Below are 7030 nucleotides of genomic sequence, written 5' to 3'. Positions count from 1 at the left end.
GCGTTAATGTGGCCGCTATCCAGGAGATACGCTGGCCCAAAACGGGAGAACGCGAATTCCGAGCGCTGGATTCCATCGCCAACACTTCATTCAAGTACCACATCTATTACAGCGGCGGCGATAAGGCAGAACGCGGAGTTGGCTTGTAACCGTTCGGTTCCAATTTGAACTTGAAGGCTCCACCTCAAGTAACTTTTCCCGAAATAAGATCTTTTCATAAGGCAATCAAGAACAGTCACGCTCACTGGTCGAGGAATCGCGAGTGAGTGCGTGTTCGTCATTGATGCCATGCCAGGCCAGATAACCCCACGTCTCCACTAGACAGAAATGTCTTGCCATTTTGCTGGACAGATGTGTCATGACAGAAATGTTCTCTCGCTGTTTGCGTGGAAAGCAGCGGTATTGATCATTTCTGTTACGTTTTCTCTTTCTGGCAGCAAAATGGCAAGACATTTCTGTCTAGTGGAGACGTAGGGTAAGATGCGAGAGAGTTCGAGCAGTTAGAGCTCAGGCAAAAAAAACTAGCACAGCCCTGTTGTTATCTTGCTCGCTCACAGAGGGTGCTGCTTGCAACAGGATGGGCAAGCATAAAACGATAGCATAGAGGCCATTCCGCCTTCTTATGTTGAATGGCATTATATAAAAGAATTGGTTGAATGCCAAAAATCGCTCTTTTTGTGCCAATTGTGATCCTTGTAAGAAGTAGTAGTGCGCGCGCGTGTAAATAGTAAATGATTTGTTTAAAGGTAAGTGTAAAAATGTTAGTAAACGTTAGATGCAAATTTGTTCGATAAAAATCTGTTAGTACGTAACATGCAAGGAAAAAGTGCTACAAACAAACGATTACAACAAACGAGTGAAACGAGATTATAACGATTATAAGTGTGGTACCGAGAACCGAAGCACATGCGTCCAAGTATCAAACTGAATGCATACGGTTAGTCGAACCGTCGGCAGCATGAATGTATCACCAATACACATGCGGCACATACAGAGTTGTAGAACGTACGTATGGTTTGAGCTGTCTACCACATCCCCCTTTTTATAAACAAAAGACTATTATTTCAATCTAAACATCTAATACTTATTGGAATTTGAAACTTGTAAGTTCAACTTTATAACGCACTTAAATTACATGAAATCTTTTACCTTCCTTTAACCAACTTTCACAATCTCTCCAAAGCTTAGAAGCTTCATCATCTAAGGTTTACAGGCAAACTCGGTTTCTTCGATGTTCATCACTGACTCCTAAATCTTCTTCAAGTAACGTTTATTTATTTTGTACAATCCTCCCGTATCCAATGATCTTTGTCTAATTTTAGAACCATTACGGTCATGCGTTAGAAAGTTCCCACTGGATAACAAGCACAATATCACTCAGCTCCGCTGCGTTGCTGGCATTCCACGCTCTTTTCTGGACTTTTTTTTCAGTTAACGAAATGCGTAGAAGAGACTCCTGTAAAAGTAACTCTAGAAACTTCAAACGAGGTTTATAACTTTCAAGCTGTTTATTCGTTGCTTTACCGGTGATCGAGTGAGAATAACAAGAAATCCAAAGATTATTCATCTGAGATATGGCATCACCACGTTTAAGGCAAATAACCCTCCTTGAATGGACAACTCGCTGACTTGTACCCACTTCGCATCGCAGCGACATTCACGCTGGGTCGAGAAGTTGCAAACTACGAACAAGATTACAATACCCATGCTCCTCTTCTGGGTTCGTTGCAACGGAGAATCCATCGTACCACCATACCAATTTCGTGCTGTTATCTTCTTTTCTCTCTTTACTGACTGGCATTTCCACCCGTAGTGTACATTTTAGTTTCAATTGGACACGTTCAGGTGTCACCGCCATACATGTGGCCAACAAATGAATCACGAACGAGCGACATCTCCGACTCTGCAGCGTAGCCTTCACTATGACTTTACTCTGTTACCACGTTTCTCGTGTTCAGCAGTTTAACGCCTTTACCAGCACTCCAACATGAAAAAGCAGCTTCCAGTTTTACTTTACTATTGCGCATTCGAATCTTTCATACCTCTTAACACTTACGCCGTCTTCTAATCTATGCTTGGCACCAACATCTGTCTAGCAAACTCTTTTTAAACTCTACTGCTACTACCATATGCATTTAAAGGCCGACCAAACAAAAAAATAAACCTCAGAGGACAAGGCTGTTGCACACGAGCTGCCATTGGCAGGCATTGTTGTCAACATCTCTTTTGTTATAATGGCCCCAAAATGTGTTGATCTAACGAAAATGTCTCTACTGTCACTCAATGTTATTGATATAGGCGTGCATACGAGAGACCATTATAGAAGTAGGCAGAACACGACTCCACCTTAACCGACGTCTAGTACCACCTAGACAGAATATAGTAAGCTCACTCTAAGTGGCCTCAACAGCCTCAGAAATGCCAATTTACAGCAGATATTTTTTCAAGAGCGAACAGCGTATCCGACGTCCTGGTCATAACAGCCTCAGCTTTCATTTCCGGAATTTCGGCCAGCGTTGAATTACACCCCAATGAATATTTCACGATCACCATTTAGAAACGATTGATGAGGCTATACGAGACATTTCATCAGGATTTCCCAATGACCGCTTTTTACAAACAACACTGAATCCGAACACCTGCAGCGCAATCAAGTAGCCTACAACCATTGCTGATGATACGAGGCAGACTATCCTTCAACTGTAGCAGCATCGCCCTAATGTTTCAAGCTACCAACATTGTTTGATCTTGTGGATAACAACATCTTAGATGCAAAAGACATTCCAAGTCTGTGTTTCGCAAGATCTCGAAACCGCTGTCACGCTGCGGCAGCCGTTGGTAGTTTTTTTCAGCTTTTGGTTGAAAAGTTTGAAACGATGCGAGAATCATTCGTGATAAGCGTGAGAATACTGTAGAGTTCTTCCCTAATCCTCGGTGATCGGCACTCTGATTGAACGAGAAATCCCATTTTTAGACAATGTGCATGGTGCTGTACCTCCTAGTGCTCACCTTTGCATCCGCTGACGCTGACGTAGAAAGACGGGCCGACAACGTCCAGTGTATGTTTCATCACTCTTACATGTTCCTCTGTCGCACCACAAATTCAAATCTAGTCTATGGAAACCACAAAGTAGAGACTCTGCGCCATGCCTCTTCTCATGTTTGCAACCAGGCATCTTCAAGAGTTTGTTACCGTTGCGATGATCTGCGTTTGTTTATTTGTATTTTTTTAGAATATTGTTACATTTGATGTTAGTAATGTTAGTAATGATAGTTAAAAATAAAATGAAGTATATGACTGTTGGTTAGTTGTTTTTGTTAATTGTTAGTAAAATTGTTATTTGTTTGTTAATAATTGTTAAATATTGTTAGTAATGTATAATCACTCCGATAGAGCTAGGGACAAAAATTGTTAAAACACGAAAACACATTGAACACACCTAACACCTAAAAGCACGGAGGGTTCGAAAAAAGGGAATATGTATAAGCCACGTCAAAAAGAGAAATAGAAGAGTCCAATGAGGGAAAAGGAAGGGAAAGGGGGAGAAGGCTACTGGGTCGAATAGCGCTAAAGCTAAAGCCTATTCAGATCTTGAGCTCAAAGCGAACAGACACGGAAATCTAACCGAAAATCCAAAGTGACCGTTACAGTTTAGTTGGTGCTTGAAAAGTTTTAATAACCCACCTGAGTGGAGTTCTACATTGGAATCAGGTATGGTAACCGAAGGATAACCATTTTAAGGAGTTCCTACAAAAACCCAGTAGCCCCCCTAATTCCAAATATAATCCTATCCCCTATTAGGACCCATTAGCGTTGGCCTGCTAAAGGTCTCCCACGAGCCGCCAAATTCCGTGGTGAACCACTGAGAGCAGCCTAGAAGGTCCGCTTTAGGGCCTCCGTCTACCCAGTGTCCCGCACGTCGATCCGTTCGAGAGTCCGAAACGGTCCGGAACCCTGGTGTAACCCCGGAAGACCCCGGTACACCGCAAACATTGGCCTCGTCCGTCAACGCGCCTCCCGGACGACCGTTTGGAGCCCTCCGAAGACCTCCGGAATCCTACGAGGACGTCCTGGACCCGTGGACAGTCCGAAGCCCCGCCAGATCGTCAAGAACCGCTCCACGTGCTGCATTTCCGCCGGCCGGCCTCATCGAGACGAGTTACACGCCACACCTCCCACACTCACACACCTCGTAAGTCAAATAAAACTAATTAAAGAAAGAAGAGTGCGTTTCCTTGAACCCTTGACGAGCTCACGCCGACCCTAAGAGTCTCTCGTGCTAGGGCAGGTCCATCTGACCCGCCGGGTAACAATTGACGCCCAACTGAAAAAGCTCTGATCAAGGATTCAAGCAACCACTCTCCCGGAGTGAACAGAAAATTAGGTTATCAAATTATAGTGTTCTATAGAATCAGATTTGCAAAAGCAGTGAAATCGAGCCGGTAGCACCAAATAGTTCTTGCCCGTAAAGTGAAAATTTTCTAAATAGCATACTACTAGTGCGCGTACCCTCACAAAAGCTCGCAGTGTTGCTGTGTATGCACCAAATAGCGAAAAATTAGGAAACGAATTGAATTGGTTGAAGTTTTTTTTTTGTTAATGGGTCTTGATTCGCCTAAAAATCCTTAATAGTGAATTTTTCAATTGAAAGTATTTTTTCGATCGGATATTGTGTATGAATAAAGCGAACATCGTCACAATAGCCTGCATTCATTACATGAATAGCGCCATTCAACAGAACAATGGACATGCAAACAATGTACGCGTCCATGGATGTCTCCCATCTTTCGGTCGATGAGGTAGAATACGAGTTATTGATTAGGAACATTTTGTTCCACTTCGATGAGCATGAAAGTATCAAGAGAAGAAAACTCAAGGACAAATTGAAAAGTGAGAAAGAAACGAAGTCGTTTGCTTTTTCACAACCGTGGCGAAATTTGGATGAAGAGTTAGTCACTATAAGTTCAAAGCTTAAGGTCATTGGTGGTTTACTCGAGAATCCTAAAACCGATGCTAGGCAACGTCAGAAGTTAAAAACGCGTTTAGTTCACTACCGTGTTCGAAACTACATTTTATCCAAAGCTAAAGGCGCAGACAAATTCAGAAACGAAATAGTTAAAGTGGGACGTCAAGCGACGGAACTGTTCGGGCGATTTTTCCCAGAAGTGAATGAAGCTGGCGTCCATTCAGAAGATTCCGAACGGCTAGAAACAGACTTGAATAATGTGCTAGAAGAAGTGAGAAGTGAAATAGAAGTTCTGAACGAAACAACCGCGTCGGGAAAAGAGATAGAGGAAGAGTTAGAACAGGTAGCAGCGACGAGCCAGGTATTAGAGTTGAAGAAGAAGGAAATGAATGACTCCCTTAAGCGGGCAGAAGATATTTTGAAAGTGTTGTCAGAGTATGAGGAAGGAAAGAAAGAAAATCCGATGGAGCTCATCGCGGTTTTCAAAACTTTTGTGCGACAAACCACCGAGCAGCAAAGGCAGATGAGAGAAAAGCAAATCGTAGAAGAGGAAAGAAAAATGAAAGAAGCAAAAGATAGCATGGAACGGAAAAAGAGATTAGAAAAAGTGCTGATCAGTTTGAATGATCGTCTCAAAAAAGAGCCAGATGGTTCTGCTGAGAAAAGCCCAGTGAAAAGTATAGAGCAGGAGGAAGCAAAGGTTCAGTTAGAGGATAGAAATCAGGGGAAGAAAATGATTAGTTTCAAACACGATTCAGATGATTGCGGACAGGACAGTTCCGATGAGAGTAGAGAGAAGTCGAAACATAGGAAAGAGCGTAAATCAGTCAAGAAGGGAAATAGCTCGTCGAAACGAGGAAAGAAGAAGCGACATCGTAAACCGAGCTATTCGTCGACTTCTAGCACAACGTCCGTAACAGAAAGCTCCGAGTTTTCTAGTTCGCGAAGTAGTTCAGGTTCAGGTACGGATACCGATTCAGAACACAGGAGAAAGGGAAGAGGAAGGAGGGAAAGTAGGAGAAACAGAGAGCTGAAGAGAATGCCTGTTGCTGAGTGGAGATTGAAGTACGATGGGAAGGATCAGGGTCGAAAGTTGTCCGAATTTTTGAAGGAAATTAAAATGAGATGTATTTCCGAGGACATCTCAGAGAAAGAGTTATTTAGGAGTGCCATTCATCTCTTCTCAGGTCGCGCGAAAGACTGGTTCATTGAGGGAGTTGAAAATAAAGATTTTCGGAACTGGCATGAGCTAAAAAGGGAACTAAAACGGGAATTTTTGCCTCCCGATTTGGATTTCCAGCTTGAGGTACAAGCCACAGAAAGACGTCAGGCCAGGGGTGAGAAATTTACTGATTATCTTCATGATATGATGAAAATTTTCCACTCGATGACCCGGCCAATCTCAGATCGTAGGAAGTTCGACATCATCTGGCGTAATCTCCGCTTCGATTATAAAAACGCCATGACCGGTGCAGGAGTTAGATCGTTATCCAAGCTGAAAAAGTACGGACGCATTATTGATGAGAATTTTTGGTCGATGTTCCATAAATCTCACGACAATATGACCCGGGGTAGAAATGCTCAGGTCAATGAAGTTTCTGCATCGGATCCGGCTAAGTCCAAAGCTTTCCCTCAAAATTCGAGCACTACGACACGTGTCTTCACTCGCAGCAAGCCTAGAAATGAACCCACAGAGAAAACCAAACCATTATCGGAGACGAAAAATGTAGGAGAGAAGAAGGGAGAAAAGCCTGCGGACCCGATGGAGGGTTCGTCGAAAGGGACTCTGATAGCGATGGCTGAAAATTATCGACGGCCGCCTTTCGGGGTGTGCTATAACTGCAGATTGAGTGGGCATCATTATGCAGATTGCCCCAAACCAAAGGGCAAATTTTGTAGAATATGTGGGTTTGCGGATGTAATTACTCCCGCTTGTCCAGTGTGCCAAAAAAACGAGGCGGATTCAGCTTGAGGAGGCAAGCTGAAGTTGGTCGCCAAAACCCTCCACAATATGATCGTGTCACTGAGGAACTTGCAGTCAATGGATTTGAACCCGTCTCTGA

This window comes from Aedes albopictus, chromosome 2 (assembly GCF_035046485.1).
Source record: "Aedes albopictus strain Foshan chromosome 2, AalbF5, whole genome shotgun sequence".
Lineage (NCBI taxonomy): Eukaryota > Metazoa > Arthropoda > Insecta > Diptera > Culicidae > Aedes > Aedes albopictus.
The sequence above is the reverse complement of the archived record's forward strand: the minus strand, read 5'-3'. Positions refer to the sequence as shown.